The following is a 19,824-nucleotide window of genomic DNA, read 5'->3' on the forward strand; positions in this document are numbered from 1 at the left end:
ACAATTGGACACCACTGGTCCAGATGACTAAGTCCCAATATGACTGAGGTTGGGTTATGTTATTCTGTGCCCATTCCATTCGTCTGGCCTTGTGAGTTTCAGTCAGGAGAGTCTTCCTAGCGGGTCTTGAACAGTGTAGACCAGCCCCAATAATCTTCTTCTTATTGTTTCGTGAGAACAATTATATTCTCTGGCTTTGTCCAAGAGGACTGACGTGCGGCATAGAGGTCTGTTGATTACTTCTGTAACTAAAGCTTGATCTTGAGCTGAAGTTGTCACTTTTGGCCTTCCACTTCTTGACCGAGACCTGAACCATTCACCACCTTCTTCATGTCGCTGAACCCATTTCTTCACCGTTTTCTTGTCACATCCCAGATCTCTAGCAATCTGAGGCACAGTTTGTCCCATTTTTGCTCGGCCTATGATTTCTCCTCTCAGAGCAACAGACAGTTCTCCACAGCCTTTAGAGCGAGGCATTTTGAGAACCTCTTAGAAATTTGCGTTCTGGCGTGTATGACAAATGTCGGTAAAGTGCATCTTTCTGTTTCTACTGCGCATCCACCAGTCAATTTTCATGAAAGATCATAAATAATCCTGACAATTGCTGTAATATTTATGAACGAATACGTAATAGAACCTATATTAACATCATTCGTCAAAGTAAAGAATACCGTAAACATAAAACAATTTCAACAGACTATTAATCAGGGCAAAATAGGCTTAAACTTCAGAGAATACAAAATAAATTTCATACTGTAACAAAAGATTGAACATGAAAGACGCTTACTACATTTTCAACTTGTCACATTAGCCGAGTGGACTAAGGCATTCGGTTAGAGATTCTGAAGCATCATTCAAGAGTAGTTCGAATCCCACCACAGTACAATTTGATTTTACCTCTTCTTGACGTTTCTGTTTGTGATCCTACCGGATTCTATTAAATATAATTTCGTAATACACTAAAATATACGTAATATTTGAAGTTCTTAACCTCCCATTTTTACATTTTTCAAGCTCAGTTGAGAAGAAAGAGGGAAAATGAAAGTACAAAGATTTACAATAATTACTTAGCATTTACTGTCATTGTAATTGTGGATATTTTATTTATGAAAATGTATAATTAACTAAAAATATATTTAGTAGGTCACATGTCTCCATTTTTCGATTCTAACTTGAAAGTTACAGTTTAGGCGGTGACATATCGAAGACCCAGGGGGTTGAGGGGGTTGTAACCCCTCCCATTGAAAATTTTATATTCTATTGAAATAAAAAGTGTTTCAGTTTATAATCTTGGAAAAGCAACAATCACTGTATGTAGAGGACGGTTTATTTATACTACGATTTATCACTTCCATACGTAAAACAGGTTGAATTCGTGAAATGATTGAGGTTGGACTGAGCGTAAATGTTTTCATAGTTAGGAGCCTGGATATGCAAACCCGCTTAACGTGGGGATTTAATTTTGTGAAATTTGGTACCTCATGTGGCAAAAAGAAAGTTGAATCCAGTATTTGTGAAACTCTGGAAGAAGACGTGTGTTCCTGACTACCCGATTGAGTTGAATCAGTTGGACTGTACGTTTAATGACAAGACTAATATGATAATAGTGAGCAATCCGACGATATCCTTACGGAACATGACACAGTGCGTTGATGTCAGTCATCTAAGCATCACAGTGAGAGATTTTAAAAATCCTTCAATGTTACAGTATAGTAGCAACATGAGCCAAGCTAACATTGATCGAAACCAACTTAGATGTATTCATGTGCAATTGAAGAGTGATCCCAATGTGCCGGAAGATGTTAAATACATGTGTACCGGTGATACAGCTGAACCTAACCCCAGAAGAAATAAAACCCGTGGAAGGACAAAGTACCGATATGGAAAGAAGAGGTACAGATATGTTAGGAGACATGACATCTTGTCACCATTAAAACGAAGAAGAATTAAACCTAATTTTACCGGTAAAGTAACCAAGCCTAATCCTAGTGATAATGATTGTGTATCCGAACCTAATTTTATTAGTAACCGTACACAACCTAGTTGCAGCAGAAATAATGCGATTTGTTTGAAACGCTGTGCAGATGGCAGGAACCATGGTAAGAATAATAAGAAACGTAGAACTATGGATGTAAATAACACGCAAAGGCTGTATTCCAGTTTGTGACTTTTGATGTAACCCAAACAAATTCGACCAATGACATGTAACATAACCTAATGTAGGGACGTCTGAAAAGACATATCAAATTGATTCTTAATTTGACCAAGTGCCTTAATGTTATGTGTTTTCTTTGATATTTGTATTATCAATCACATTATACTTATTCTATGTTATTGAAGTATATTTAAAAGCATCTTTCGTGACGGGGACATATAGCCTCGTTGCTGACGTCCCCATTAACCCCCTACTCTATCTATCTATTTAAAAGCATCTTTGTAATGCTAAGATATATATCGAATTTAGTAAGTTTTGTTTTCTATAAGGAATTTTTTGAACATATAACTTAGATTGCGGTTACGGCGTCTGAAGGGACCGTACTCAATTGAGTTTGCTTCAACTATCATTATGATTTCTCGGTTTTACTTTATGTTATTTAATCTTGAGTTTCTCAAATGTTCCATACTATTTATGTTTTTTTCTTATGATTGCCAACATATAACATCAATTTCATTATTCATGTCATGATGTTAATAAGACGTTAATTAATATGCTATGTCCTGATTATTATCGATAATTCAATCTCAATTTATATTTTGTTTAATTATATGTTATATTTGATCATTTTGGTGTTCAAAAAACAACTATATGAATATCACATACATCTTTTTCAAAACCTTCTTCATGATACCCAAGTAAATAATTATTAGATTGTAACAAAGCATGTAATGGCCCTGAAAAGAAATCAAACAACTCGTAAAAGCATTTAATGGACCCGAAAAAGGACTTAAATAACTTCTTAATCTAATTTCGAATACTATCGTCGATGAAACGTATAAATATATGAAGATGATAATAAAGTTTAAAATAAATATGATAATGATATTGTTATAGAATTAAATATGATATATTTATGTATAATTATATGAATTGTATTTTTTTTAATATACGAGGTGCATTTGAAAACTCGAATGATTCACATGTATATAAACGGTCCAGAATTCTTTTCCTTTTTATGAAAGTTAATGAATAAAAAGGAAATTCCGTTCGGGCGTCATTATATACAACGATACGTTGTATATACTTATATTTTTGGGGCAATGAGTATTTCTTTATACGTACTAACCCAGGTTATTATGAAGAAGGAGTTAGTTAAAAATAATATAATCGTCAAATATACAGAAAAGGATATTCATATGTTAAATAATGAGATTGTCAATATCCGGTTGGCAGGCAGCCAGATAAATAATATATAAAAAAAAATGGAATCAAATAGAAATGAAGTGTGAGTATTATTTAATGTGGCTCAGTAATAAAGAACCAGTGTCCTGATTCATCGTTGTATTTGGTTGTTTCAAAACGCTTTTATCCAGAAACACACGTGAAGGCACATTATATTTGGTTACACCTACTAGAATATTTAATATAGACCTATTTAATGTAGCCCACAAAGTTCTGCAATAAGCCTCAATAATAACTGTTTTGCATTATGCGTTATGTGCATCAATGTATGTCGGTCTTTTGCCCCTTCCCCGCCCCTGGAAAAATCCTGCGATTGTTTCTGGATAAAAGTGTTCTTATTCGGAACTGTTATTATCTTCAGGTGTGCATAGTATCAAGGTTGAACCAGTACTGAAAGATAGCGTGAAATTGTTTTGAATATATGCCACTATAAACAAGAATTAGAGAATTCATACTTGAGCTTCTGTGATATATGAAGTAGATCTGTTGAAGATCATGTGATATATGAAGTACAGCAATCATGGTGCAAAAGCAAGTACTTGCAAAACACTTGGAGAATTGAAGTAGGTTAAATATACTAGTAGATTTTAATAAAATTAGCTGTAAATAGCTCGGTAGATAGATCACTTCTGGCGCACGAGATCGCTGTTTCGATCCCATTTTTCGCCAGGAAGATTTTATGTAGGACCCATAGTGTGCTTGGATTTTCTCGGTGTTTTCCCACTTCCTTCAGTCCACCATTTTGATAATCATCATCACTGCTCCTTTTATATTCGATATAACCGTGGAAAATTAAACCAGAAAAATTCAAATAGCGCCTTCGGCACCCCAACAACTGTGCTAATCGCGTAGTTTTACTCACTGCGGGAACTTATGCAGAATTATTCTGACGCGTGATTACTAAAGTGTTTGACTAACATGTTTCCTGCAGTAGTAAGGCCTTTTATATGACGCTAATCATACGTCAAAACGACCCTGTATAAAACCCTATCTCAGATTCCTCATTCCACCTGGATTGTGGAACAAATCTGTCTGTGTAAGTAAGCAGCCTATAGTGCGTCCAGTAAGAGAACGTCTCTGATAGCTCGCAGTGACATTGCCACTACTCGCGTGTCAAGGTTTTTTCGGTGCAACTGTAGTGGCAATTTAATTAATGGTATAAGACAGAGTGATCGTGGTTGGTAACACTGGTATCAAAGTAGGGGCTGCAATGTCCCTCCCCATGTGGTAAGAAACGTCAGAGACCATCTCTTGTTGGCCGTGCTATAGTAAAAGTTGATGATAGTTTTCATTTAACATAACCGTGTTTGGTTCACAATTTTAGTCATAATGATTATGCCATCTAAAGTAAAGTTGCACTATGACATTCAACTTACAAAATACATGCACTGGGGAACACAACTTACAAAATACTTGCACGATAATACAACTTGACAAAATACCACGCTTGAAGAAACTAAGCCCGTTTGGTTGAAAAGATCGAATTTGTGTAATGGTTTTGTATTTGTATTCTTATTCTTAATTTGCACCTTTGAAACATCTAGTTATAGATAAATGTATAATATATCTGTCATTTGCTGAGAAAATTTTACCATAAAAGTAATTTTAGTTACCCCTAAATGCAGTTTGAGTCGAATTTTGCCCAGGAAACGCTGGAATGTTAATATTTAAGCTCCTAAAGTAAAGCTGCTCCAAGAATTACAACTTCCCTTACAAAATTACATTTTTGAACGTACCAAGAATGTGTTTTGTCCTATCTATCTAGTTAATGATTTTGTATTTGTACACGTATCCTTAATCTGCACTGTAGAGACACCTAGTTATAAATAAATGTATAACGTTTAACTGCCGTTTTCTGAGAAACTATTACCATAGAAATGATATAATTTTCCTCTAAATGCAAATTCAGTTGCACTTTAACCGGAAAACGATGGGATTTCTAAAGTAGAGATAAGTTTTACACCAAGGATTGCAATTACGCTTAACGCACCCAGGCCCCCGCGTTTGCTCGGCCTACAGCCTTCATCTCTTAGGTATCAGCCTTTGCACGAAGAGTGAATTTTGTGCATTTGCTCTTTAATCACATTTCCTGAATTTGGCACAGCTGGGGGCTTCGATCCCTAGATCCTCACGTTTACTCGGCCTACGCCCTCGCATCTCTTAAATCCATAATTCTACCAAATTTCAAGTTTTTTTTTCCTATTTCAACTGTCTAAAAGATAAGATATTTTATCCTAAGAAAACGCCCATTTAAATAATATGGGAATTTCTTCATCCCCCCTTTAGACCCCTTTAAACTAAAAATATTCACTTTTAGCAATTTTCCTGCACGTTAGTCCGGAAGGCTACACTCTTACGAAATTTCATCATTCTAGTCCTGCCGGAAGTCTCTAAACATTTTGGGGTGTATATGTCTCATATAAATAACGTGGGGAAGATTTTTCAGTTTCCCATAAAACCACTCTACATTTGGAATTTTTTATTTTTAGCGAATTACTTAGTTAACGCTAACGAAAACGTATAAGTATACCAAATTTTAAGTTTTTATTTCAATTCCAAGTACCTAAAATATGAGATTATAGGTATAAAAAAGGCCCATTTAAATAACATGGAGAATTCTTCACCTCTCCTTTAGATCCCCTAAAAATTAAAAATATTCAATTTGGCAATGTTTCTGTCGGTTAGTCCCGAAAAGCTACAATCATGTCAAATTTAATCATTGTAACCCTACAGGAAGTGCCCAATAATTTGGGGGTGTAAAAGGTGTTCCATATAAATGACATGGGAAAGATTTTTCACTTTCCTATAAAACCACTCTAAAGTTGGAATTTTTAAATTTTTCCCAAAAGTGAATATTCTTAATTTTTAGGGCATCTAAAGGAGAGAGTATAGTATTAGTGTACCATAATGTGTATATTGTCACGGACGTTGCGTGACAATGATGTCTCCGTGTCCCATACGAGTTACGGGGAAAATCCCACACTTCATCATATGTTCTTGTAAATATAAAGGTATCATTGCCTTCTATTTGACGATTAGACCCGTGTAGTTCTTACATTTTGTTGGGCGTGTCATTTTCATTAATCATTCCTGTAGTTTGGAGGGCGAGGGAATTATTATGCAGTGTTGCCAACTCCACACACCTTTGGTGTATCTCGAGAATGGTTAGAGATATCGCGTTCGAACAAATGCTATTAGGATTCTTGAATCTTACATAGACTTTCTATGGTCTTTCCAGCATTACGCCATATGGGCACTTTTCCTCCTATGGCAACTGCAAAATTTTCAATTCCCCCCCCCCCCCTTTGCTGTGGCAACCCTGTTACTCACTGGATGCTGTGCGTTCTTTGGTTTACTATTTCGGTTACCCCTTTTCATTCCGCAGTATTATTTTCCTTGCCTTTTTGCTCGTTTTGCTCTACGGACACTTTAATTTCTTGATCTTTGAAGCTTTATAACTTCCTTATTTGCCAACACTGACAGGTACGGTTTCGCTTGTTGGTATTCACATTCTATACTAATTCTTTTGATGGCATAAACTTCTATATGTTCTATTTAAAGAATACAACTTTGTACTGAGCTGGCAACACTGTTGACCTGGTAACATTGTGTTGTACCTCAAAAGACGCCCCCTTCCACAAGTATCTGGATCCACCACTCCCTTGCTAATATCTCTTCTGGTTTCCGATTTATTCAGGGCTGTCCAACATTACTGAACCACCCTATATATATATATATATATATATATATATATATATATATATATATATATATATATATATATTATACAAACGAGCAACCGAAGGCTTCAGAAGAATGAAGTTTTTCGCTAACTAGGCGACTACCTACCTACAGGTCTATTCTTCGTTTTTTTTCTTTTTAGTTAATGTTGTGTAGCTCGATGCAACTTCATTTTGGAAATGCATTTAGGGTCTCCTTTGGTATCAGTCTTCGCAAAATTTGCCGTCTGTAACGCAATACAGAATATGAGTTTAGAACTATTGGTGGTGAGTATGTGAAAAATTTTGAGGAGGACAGATGATTCCAAACCCCAAAATTTGCGTCACTGATGTCATATAAAAATATTAGTATGTGATATCAAATATCGTGAAGTAAAAAAGCAACCTTGCGATGAGATCCGTTGGCGCCAACCAATATTGATTGAGGCCAATATCTATATAAAAGAAAATTATTGCAATAATACTATAAATTGCATGAAAAGTAAAGAAAAAATCAGCACGTCTTAAGGATCACTTGTGCATTTAAATATCCATACTAAGTAAATCAAATAAATGAACAATAAATCCAAAAAGCACAGTGGCATTATTAAGAATTAAAGAAATTTGTAAAATTTTGTATATTTCAATTTCCGAATGTGTTTTGTAAATTCTACTGCAAGATCATTATAGGGAACAAACCTGGGTTTAGAGAAACATGGTAATGTAATGATCCTTTGTACTTATAAATACGATACAAATTAAGCAAGTGTATTTTAATTAGATAAATGTCACGAATTCACTGAAAGACATCGTATATTGTAAAATTAGTACTCAATCCCAGTATATATTATATTAAGTTCTCCATTATTTTACCAGACACGTGAAGAGGACAAAAAAAAAAAAAAAAGAAATTAATATATTTATTTCGACATATAAATGGTCTTTTGTATATGTATACATATATAGACGCAAGAATTATACAATGCAAACAGGTTGACAATTGCAGAATTGCTGTTACCTCACGAAGCTTAAAAGATCTTACAAAATAAATCTTCCAAGATATTGCGGACAATGGAATATTCAGATCACTTGCAGCATTTGATGACAGTGTATCTATTACTTCTATTATCAAGTATTTGTTGGAGATGGAGAAGGTAGTCTTTTTTGTAGTTTGGCACATTCGTCCTGGTTCAGTTGCCTCCAAGCATACAGTGTTTGCTGTGCTTTGCAGATTACCAATTTCGTAATTTGCCATTCCAACACTGATTGTTACTCGGTGAACACCTTTAGTTTCTACCACAGGTGTAACCAGTGATGAAAATTTTCCGATTTACAAAAACATACTCCACTTATTCCTACATCGTTGTTTAGCCGTAAAATTTATTAGTAACAAATGCTGTCTGAAAACAGTTTCATGACGTGAAAATCTAACGATTCTTCATTTCTGAAAAATGTTCCAAAAACTTCAATGTGTTCTTCCCTCAGAATTCACCTTTGATCTCACAAAATCATATTTCGTCAATTTAATACGCGTAAGATGAAGTTTTCTCATAGGCTTACTACTTTTCTGGATTTACACATTTCAAACATATATAAATAAGTAGAGATAATACAAAGTACCTACTGTAATTTTTGACTACCCAGAATTCCAGTTTAAGTAACTCATGAAAACAAATACTGAACACTTTCCCGAAATAAACATTTACTTATTCATATATTCATTCAGAAATAGTACATTGGGTACACCAAAAATACTGTACTTTTTGATTAGAATATGCCAATTTCTGTGATTATAGTTTATGTCAAAATGTAACATTTGAGTCGAAGATCCACTTCGAAATCCGTGTAGAGCACCAAAATAGCGGCCATTCAAGATGGCTGTAATGACCCACGGTATTGCCTTTTTTAAATAGCTACTACTTCAACACTACTCTTCTGAATTTAATGCTTAGTACCGCATTCTCTTAACGATAAAACAGTATTTCAACTACATAATCGCGCATTTCCGTATGATGTATGAAAAAGGGAAATTTGGGGGAAATCCAGAAATTTTTCAGGAAAAAATACCTTTTTCGAAGTTTGGGAACCTCAAGAGCAACTCCAGGTACGAGTACGCAATCACATTCTAACCTGAAAAATACATTTGTTTATTTGGAATCTTTTTACCAAATATGACTTTGATATCTTAAATATAGTGAAGTGGGGAAATATTTCTCAATTCTATTTGAAATGAGAAATTATATATCAATAGAGAACATTACGATCTAAAATTCTTTGAGCGAGTATAATCCATCAAACTTTTATGGTTCGTACGCCATTCTCTTTAGAATGATGCAATCTTTCAAATGCAATAATATTTATGTCCCGCTAAAGTATGGGAAAGGGGAAATTTTGGAAAAAGGAGCAAATTTCTCTGAAAATTCCGTTTTTTAGACGTTTGGATCCTCTTAGAGCGACCCCGGTGAAAGTATGTAACCTGAACATACTACAAAAAATGTTGATTTTTTTTTGTCCTATCCTATAAATTAAACCTAGGATTCTATATGGTCTACTCGTTATTGCGTCAACGTGTTGAGCAAAGGTTAATTTGCTATAAAATATTACTCCTAGATCTTTGATAGTATTTGGGGTAGACAAGGAAGTGCCAGTTATTGTATAAGTAAAGTTATTTGGATTGTCTTTCCTCTTGAAAGATCTCTCGTTTGAGGCAGTCATCAATTGAATTTACTTTGGAGTATAATTTCAGATCGTCGGCAAAAAAATCTTGAGAAGTTTTAATACACAGAGGAATATCATTAATAACAAGAAGAAATAACACGAGACCTGGATTAGATCCTTGAGGGACTCCTAGAGTATGCACTTCAAAATTACCGGTAATGTAAAACATCGAACAGGATTATTCAACTTGAACTCTCTCCAGCTTTCTGAGTTTTTTTTTTTTTTAAATCTTGGAATTTAATATTTGTATATTCTATGCTATTACTATGTTGATGCATATCAAGTTCAAAATAAACAAGAATAGCACTCGATTTCAATAATTCAAAACTAGGTTTTTATTAACTTTTGTGCTTTAAGTACAAAACCCATTCACTTTAAAAAAAAAAAAAAAAATGACATGATTTCAACTTATTTTATCGTACATTATGATCTTACTCCATATTTAAATCTAGGAGTACAAAATAAACTCTGGCTGTTTCTCATAACATACTGGAGGGAAGGGGCGCTTAGGAATTCTCGCCCCGGGCGCTAACAACCCTCGCGGTGGTCCTGGTTACACAGCACAATTTCCTGCTTATCGGCAGTACACGAGAACTCTTGTACCTTCTGTAGTCTCTTTCTCAACGTATCCTTCAAGTTTTGACTTGTATGATAAGCATCTTGCCCAAGTTAGGCCTACTTCGGGCCAACAGGATAAAGTTTTTGCATAAAATTTGTAATTCTTGTATACAGATTGTTTTCGAGCATACTTCTTTAAACATGTAGCGATGAAAATGCCTTTAAAAATCATCTAGGATGAAAAGTTTTGTTATTTACCTTTTCCTTTAAAAATATGACGTTCGACAGTGGCTTCCACATGGTCAATTTTGACCTGACATATTTCAGTACATTTAGATTTCCCCCCCTCAGATTCTGATATTCAAATTTCAAATATTCAAATTTCAGGAAAGTCAGAGACGATAACTTCCTCATTTTTATTTTCATTGCCTGTTCGGAGATGAATTTAGCCACTTCATATTTCATGATTATAAATATGGATTCATAAAATGGGATAGAACGCCATTGATGTCTTAGGGGCCGTGATGGTTCTAGTGATAGAGCGCCCAGCTCTACTGCATAGGGTCTCTGGTTCGATCCCAGCCCATGCTACGTGAAAATCATGTGGCAACTAACCTATGCATGGGTATTCTTGGGATTTCCCCCTTCCTCCTCTTTCTTCATTTCACAATTATCACCTATCTTATCTTCACCATCTCCCTTAGCCTCGTTGCATAACTAATGTAGCCTAACGAACTTCATCAACCACGTCATCTGTATCGTAAAACTAACCCTAACCAACAGTTACACCAATGCCGTATGTCGGGAACTACTTGAAAACAAATCCTACTACTTTTCGATGCGCACAGAGCTCTCAGCTGTCCTGGTTTAGCCGGGCCAATCTCGATTATCTGTTCCCTCAGAAATTGTTCGTGGCTATCGCCTGATCATTTCAAGAACGACTTATGGTCAGAAAATGAAAGCTGATCCTGATATCTAGCTCTGATAAAAAATTCGCAGATGTGATTCCAAAACTGAGCGCTAAAGAGGACTTTGTGTCGTTCTTCTGGCTATTTGTTTTCATTGCGTTTCGAAACTTTAAATGCTTCTCTTGAAAAATTACGAATTTTGAGTGATGTCGTTCTTGAAATAAACAGGCGACGGTTTCCCTTGAAAGTGAATATTATATATATATATATATATATATATATATATATATATATATATAAAGAAGCACATCGATTTGATTTGATTTTAGTTTAGCATTCCCTTCAGCAGTAAAGCCACATGAGACGTGAACCTACAGTTTAATGTGGTATCCGAACCACATGAACTCCATGGGCATCGTACCCGGATTCCCCAGGTCAAAAGGCACCTGCGCTAACCGCTTAGCTACGGGGAATCTCTTATTAGTCATCGATATTCGACTGATGGGAATAAACTATACTCTCACCTTTCTGAGTGTTGACCTATTAATTAATTATTATGTTTCAACAAGAACCCAACTCATAACTAAAAATATACTGTTAATTTTTATTGCGTGTCCCAGTTTTCAGTTTAGAGGTATGAGAGCCGTAGATTTGCATGAAGATGAACCAGAATATGTATGGGACAACAAACTCTTTATAGGATACAAAAACTCATTTCCTGACAAATTATTGCCATCCTAATTATAACTACCACTACTCTACAAGAACCTAATCTTAGTTAATATAAGACTTCACACTGGAACGTAACTATTAACGTGAACGTGTAGCACATAATACTCGACAACAGAGATATGATGAGAGGAAGTGCTATGTCAAGGGAGTATGCAAAGTGATAATGCAAGAGTGACAAAGCTTTGTGACGCAATGCCTATGTTTTATAACATACTAGCAGCGTTCACCCCGCTTCGCTGCGGTCACCCCGGAACGCAATAAACTTTGTTACTTAGATAATTTTTACTTTTTCGCTTTCAAGTGATATGATAAAAACCATAGAAGATTGCAGTAAATGTTAACATTATATCGCCTGTCATTTATGTTAACCCGCCCCGCTTCGCTGCGGTCACCCCGGAACGCAATAAACTTTGTTACTTAGATAATTTTTACTTTTTCGCTTTCAAGTGATATGATAAAAACCATAGTAGATTCCAGTAAATGTTAACATTATATCGCCTGTCATTTATGTTAACCCGCCGAGTGACACGGTCATGCGGGTTGCATATAAATACGTTTATTTTTATACCTATGATGAACTAACAAAGGATTTGTACGTTATGGACACTTGAATGGTCAATTATCTCAAGACACTGGTAATTAAAAATTAAAGTGATATGATAAAAACCATCTAGGGTCCAAATCCTAATAACCCCCCAAAAATGAAAGAAATTGGTTCAGCCGTATTAGCGTGATGAGCTAACAAAGGATTTGTGCGTTCTCTTTTATATAATAGATAAAGTTTTTACACGATTCACATTTATGAGTATACGCAACGTCAATGACACGCCTGCTCCCTACGGACGCACCCCGTTCCTGTCGCTCAGGGCCCCTGCTGAGCTCCTGCCCTGATTCGGTTAGATATCATTCGTGCTTTTCAGTGGCTACCTAGCACAAATTGGTTCGTGTTTAATGCACTGTTCGTGTCATACATTCACACACTGCATTTATACTAAGTCAATCTGCACTTACTAATGGAGCTGTTCTTCAAGAAACATTTTAAAATCATTTTTCATATAATTATTCCCCATTAAATAGTTAGTACGCAGTGATGAAGTATTTTCCAGCGGCGTAGCGTAAGGGAACGCCGGTATGCCCGGCATCCCCTGTTAATAAGAAAAAGTACGTATTTCATTATATATAAATTGTTTGCTTGTAATTATCACAATTATTTCCACTGCAATCTTCTGGCGCGCTCTCTCGACTTACTTTGACAACAGGAACCTACGCATGCGCGTCGCTCAGATACACATTTTCTGTCTTTCCTCCTGTCGTATGTTATTTTCCTTGGGCTTCCAGGCCTATTGAAAGCATCGGGGTTTTCGTCTGCTTTCTGTTGAATGCGCATGCGCAATACTTCCCTTCTCACTCCTCCTCATCCCTTGCAACCCTACATTTGCTTTAGATATACGCTGGCATATTCAAGTATTTCCAACTGTATATATTTTGAACTAAGCTATAGTTTCTGAACAGAACGTACGAGCCCTAATATAAAGGAAATAGAACAAAACGGAAATGGTTAGTTCAACGCATTTTTGAAGCATGCCGGTTATGTAAATAATAGTATTAAAATAGTTACGCCTTAATCGTAACTAAATGCATCGTAATTGTAATTTTCATCGTAAAGGAGCTCACAGACACAAGCAGAAATTCAAAGCATTCTGTAGAATTACGGTCACCGATCTGGTAGGACAAGAGAGTCACCACTCCCCGTCACTCGCAAAGATTGTGCCAGGGCCCTTCAGTCACTGGCACAAATCTCGGGAATATAAGGGGAACATGTTTCCTACAATCTTGTCCACCCCTCCCCCCAATAATCCGATTTGAGATTGTGATGATGATGATTTCTATCCGACTGCCACAAAGGAAACTGATGTCCTTTGACTTGTTTCATTTTTAAAAAGAATCGTATTCTTTAATATTTCATTGTCATTAATTATTAGTAGTCTATTTTCAACTATTTGTTTAATTCCTGTAACAATTCCTATAATGCTATTGTGGTAATCATAATTTTGCTCAGATAAGAGTGTTGTTGCGCCAAATATAGGCCTGATTGATTTTCTTTCATAGTTTTGGGGAAGTCATTATTTGTATTGTTATAAAACAAATGTCCTAAAATTTTAATGTGGATCATTGTGGATGCGTAAGTAGAAACATGTCAATTATTATTATGCATATATTCAAATTTCAGAATGTGCTCACGGCACTGAGTTCTAATAATGATATGTACCACTATTTCGTCTACATCATTTGGTATATAATATACGAGTACAACAGGTTTACCTCAGAAATCTGATTCATCTACTGTAATATAAGTCTCTTCTCCCCTCCCCCCACAATAAGCCTTAAAATGTGCCCTTCTGCCGATGTTATAGACAACTCTGCTCCCCTAATCCTCCACAGCATTTTTTCAACTTCATAAATATTTTGAACATCGTTAAAAAAGGAAAGGATTATGGGAACAGTCTTACCCATCCCACGAACGTTGAAGACAGATTTGCGCCCTTGACTTCAGTATCTGGATACAGAAACAGGCCCCCAGAGTTGGTTTAAGTGCTTTGTATTTACATCTTCAAATGATATATACACTCAGGCCCATATTCACAAACGGGCGTCTGAGTTCCGGACCCAAGATGACAAATTTCTAGGGGCGATATATATACCGGTATATATTTTGAAAGAACGAGATTGACGTGTGGTATGTGGAGAAAAAAGCCGCCCACGAGAAAGAAATGAAGGGAACGATACTGGAAACAATGTTCATACAAAAGTGGGGCCTAGTTTTCTCGTCACAACGGTAGTAGCAAGAAGGAGCTGAGACAATTGGTTATTAAATTCTAACGTAATCTACGCATTCGCTTCTCTATGCCCCACTAGACCTCCAATTAGGAGGGCTTCCTCCTAAATTTTGTATAACCCTATATTTCCATTCGGAATAGCTATGTATTGCTGCTTGCGTTAGTACTATATCGCACAAATGACTAACTTTGGCATCCCCATTTCGGAATATCACGCTACGCTACTGGTATTTTCGTATCGGTTTGTAACTTTTAATGTCTTAGGTAAACGTCTTTGATAGGGGAATGTATCCCCAAATGTCCCTGAAACACGCAACAAGGAAGGATGATATCATTCACGAATTTTTAATAGCAGTTTTGAATGTATGTCCTCCATCGCAATGAGAAGAAAAGGATTCATTGTTTTAGTAATTTCTGACTAGTGCGTGGTTTGCAACACTTAACAGTTCGAAGGTAGTAATTTTGCGCAGTAATACTATATAGTTGTATACGGATGTAGGAAAGAGCAAAGGAAGCACTAAAATAAGAACTATTTTTGATTAATAGTGAATAGTGAAGTCCTGAAATGAAAAAGAGTAATTACGGGTAAGATATATGAAAGTAAGAATAGATAAGTAGTAACACAACGCTGGAACTAGGTTCATGTGGGTTTCATCCGTGGCCGCCATCTGCGGCAGTTTAGCCATTTTCATTACTCATACAATCCTACCATGAAATCAAATAACTTTTTTTTTTTTTTTTTTTTTTTTTTTTTTACAAACTCATGTCCCCTTGAAATAAGATAGCACTGAATAAACTTAATAGGCTATTCTTATCTTCCCCGATATATTCACCGGCACTCAGGGTGCGAAATCACGGGAGGGACGGGGGAAATTTCCCTCCCACCAAAAATTTTATGCTTGCATTTCCCCCCACCAAAATCTGTAGGTGGAGGAGGACAGATGGAAAGCAAATGTCATAAATTAATAAAAATTGAAAAACTTCAGTCACACCTAAATAGTGCTAAAATAAATCAGTAGCATGTCTATAACTTCCTATTAGACTATAAGAGGTTTCTATAAGGGAAAAATATTTAGTGTACAAGCGTCTGATACAGGTAGTAATGACAGGGAGTTTGATCAAATAAAGGGGCAGGTAATCCAGGCTTTAGTAGACGAAGTGGAAAGAAGGTTTCATTCAAATGATGTGCTAAAATGCTTTTCAGTGTTTGAAATAAAGATCGTAATAGCCTGAGTGGTTTATACGGTAACATAGACGTAGGGTCTATATAATGCAGTTCAATTATTGGGATTGAATCCTGAAACTGCAGTGTCAGAATGGAGAGAGTACAAGTCAAGTTCTTATAGCCTTAACGAGGAAAGTTAGCTCTGTGCCATTATCAACTGCCCGTGTGAACGTGGATTCAGTGTTGCTCATAATATTAAAAGGTCCGAGAGAAACAGTATGTTGATGAGTACCTTGCAATCTTTATTGACAATTCAATTCAATGAACTCAGGGGTGGATCCAGGACGGACTTCAGGGGGGTTGTAATACTGCTACTTAGAGCTACTTTTAAGAGCACCAAATTCTGGGATGGGTTTTATTTACAAATAAAATAAGTAAGTTTTCTCTTCTGGAGGGGGCGATTGCCCCCTGGATCCGCCCCTAAATGGGTCTCTTTTAAAATTATGTGATGCTGTTACTGCTGATGATACGTGGGTTTCGTCTGACCATCACATGTCCAACTCTCGTTACACACGGAAAGAAAGTGAAGGGGAGAAGTCTGATTTGAAATTTTTTCTCTAACGTAATACGTTATTGGAAACTATATATTAGGTCTATAAATCGTTCAATACTAGTATTATTGTGGCTCTCCCAACTGGTCTAGTGGCTAGCACGCGCGTACCATCTTTGGTGTACGGGGTCCCGGGTTCGATTCCTGGTGAGAGCGCCTCACAAAAATTTGAACGATTACGGTGGTTCGAATTCTACCTTAAACTGTAAGTCCACATCTCACAGCCTCGCAGCTGAAAAGGAATGTTAAACGTAAATCACCAAATCAATCGTATTATTGTGCTTGTGCTTTCATTTTTTAAACTTTAGCGTCCTATGAATATCCACCAAGGCTAAGGAAGGCGGTCATGATGAGATAGATGATAATGGTGGATTAAGAAAGTGGAACGAAACGGTAGGACTCCGAGAAAACCCCCATACACAGTGTTTATATACCACAAGCAAAATTTTGCCACGAGTTAGGATCCCATGCACCTGAGGTGAGCGCTCTACCACTGAGATAACGCGGCTTTTCGTTGTGCCTTCAAGTATTCGTGTTGAAATCATATATGTTATTTATAATAATAATTACATTCTTCCTAATAATACGATATAGATACATAGTATTATTTAGACTTATATAAGTGGCCGGATATATGAGCGACCAAACTGAAACACTAAATACAGTGAAGAAACATGAATTTCACAAATCATAATAAAAACTGTACTCTGACTCTACAGTTCATGGGACTCTATGGCTGGTCAGGTGGAGTGCTTCAACTTCGTATGTCTAATGCTTGGTTAGCACATCGGTAGCATTTTCGCCGATCCCAAGAGGTTCATCCAATACTTGGCTGAAGTAGCACTCTTATTGGCCACGTACGGATGACGTCACAAAGATTCAAGTTCAACCTGCTACTATGTGTGTTGGTTTCGTTTCTCTGTTTTGTGTGTGTGTGTGTGCGTGTTTAAAAACAGAGAGAGGGGATTATCAATATTATTACTTGTGAAATACGTACATTGCATTATAATTCTTGATTTATGTTCACTTCTTACGCGGTACAAATAAATTATCCTTAAATAAGTCTTTGTCCAAATAAAAGTGTTATAAAACGCACTTCACATGAATGTTATTATTGACTACAATTTTAACATTTTTATTAACTCACAGAGACAATTTTATCTGATGGTGTTCACACTGAATACACTGGCTTTTACAGAAATCTTGCACTTTGTTATGTAACACCTTCTTTAGATTTCAAAACGTACAGAACTTGGGGTCCACTCAATTGATGATGTAAAATTGAAAAACGTCTTGGCCTTGTTACTTTTACCATGTACAAAAATGTTTCTCAGGTTAACTTTACATTACACGCTCCAATTCGTCTTTATTTGCATCCAAAAAATAGGTCTGGTTTAGAAGTATTTTGCGGCAAATAACGTTGTAATATCGTTATTGATAAGCCATGCTCGGTTCAATTGCACGAGAAATGCTCCCAAACTTGAACTAGATGGCCATTATTAACTAGCATTTTTTATGAACCATATAAGGATACCAACTGAAGTATACAAAATAAATTGCATTATTTTCGTTGGAGTTTAACATCCCTTTCAACACCAAGGTTATAATGAGACATGGACCTACTGCTTCACATGGAATCCGAACCAAATGGAATTACGCCGGGAGTCGAATCCGGATCTGCTGGGCCAAAGACGTGTACGTTAGTGAGTCACGATTAAGTCACGATTTAGAATGAATATACCAGGGTCAACTTTACATCGCCTTAAACTTTAAACCAGTGGTTCCCAAGGGCCAGCCTCCTGAAGGGGACTTGAAGAACAAGCGAGGGATCACAAGCTGACAACAAAAATGAACTATAAAGTTGTCAAAAAAAAAAAAAAAAAAACAGATGTTACATGTTTAATATTTTGTCTTTCTTATACTCCCATTCGAGATTTTTAAGTAATTAAACATTTAATAAATATAAACAGATGAAAACAAGGCGAGTGGTTTGAGGTTTGGAGTCTCGTTCAGCAGCAAAGCTATATGAGACGTTAAACTACAGCTTAACGTAAAATCCTAGCTACATAAGTTCTCGCCGAAAATGAAACTCAGGTCTCTCGCGCCGAAGACGTCTACGCTAATCATATAGCTATGAGGGAACTAAAGATGAAAATATGGTTATGATTTCATTACCGTTATTATTATTATTGAAGACTTGAGATTTAATTGCTGAATCTGAAATCAGACAAAAAAGCATATATGGCCAATGAGTGGGAGGGAGGTTAGCGAGAAGTATACAGGGTTTAAGAAGGAGGCGCCAGGTAAACGGTTAGGAACACTACTTTAAAGATTATCATTTACACTATTTAACCTCGCACTCGTGCTTCCTGCTTCACCCTGCCCTTGTGCGGATTTGATGCAAAACTAGCTTGTACAGACCAGCCAGTCAGCACAGATTGACCTGTATTTTATACACTTGATGATATAATTGCATCAAGAAACCATTATCAATATAGACACGACAATAACATCTGTTACAAAATATCTCTCCACATGCAATGCACGTACGAACTGCAGGAGTTCATTTTTAAAATTATATCTATACGAAACTCGTAATGTTTAAATGGGCCTATTCCATCAGCGGATTTTCATTCTGCTACGAATGCTTTCAAAAAGGATTTGCTTCATAATCCACTGGGAAGTGTAGGGGACCTAAGAAAACAGATACCTAAATAGCACATGGACTGAAGTTAAGAGCAAGGATAACAGTTCTGAAAACACTGGCCTTAAAGCACTGCATACATTGCCGGATGCAGGATTTTCTGAGGGAGGTGCACCAAATAACTTTCAGTATATTTGAATTACATTTGAGGTTTTTAAATGCCTTTAGGTAATCTGTGGTGTGAATGAGGAATTGTCCTGGAAATGCTAAGTGTCTACTCTCGATTAATCCTTTTCTTCCAACCTTCAGAAAATTGACTGAAACTATTGATTTTGCAAAACTCACTGCTAGCTTCTCACTTTAGGTACTGTATATTTACAACGAAGGGGGATGCACGTGCACCATTGCACCCCCCTAAATCCGGATCTGACTGCAGACAATTGTATGTTGCATTTACTGCAGATTTTGAAATCACATTCCAAAAGCTGGCAATTTACAGGAAAGATGTAGTTATTTAGATTTGATTTTCAAAT

At 36.3% G+C, this 19,824-nt stretch overlaps 1 protein-coding gene across 4 annotated transcripts in view; it reads right to left on the reverse strand.

Annotated features, from left to right (window-relative positions):
* LOC145690558 (uncharacterized) overlaps positions 1 to 19,824 on the reverse strand; it is a 638,254-nt gene that overhangs the window by 352,580 nt on the left and 265,850 nt on the right. Inside the window, exon 1 of one of the 4 annotated variants that reach the window (XM_081765567.1) lies at positions 7,250 to 7,369. The exons of the other annotated variants lie outside the window; for them this stretch is intronic. The gene's annotated coding sequence lies outside the window, so the exon portion shown is untranslated. Of the gene's footprint in view, positions 1 to 7,249; positions 7,370 to 19,824 lie in introns of those variants that run through there. 4 annotated transcript variants of the gene reach the window in all.

Source organism: Thermobia domestica, chromosome 7, assembly GCF_964235325.1.
Source record: "Thermobia domestica chromosome 7, izTheDome1.hap1.1, whole genome shotgun sequence".
Taxonomy (NCBI): domain Eukaryota; kingdom Metazoa; phylum Arthropoda; class Insecta; order Zygentoma; family Lepismatidae; genus Thermobia; species Thermobia domestica.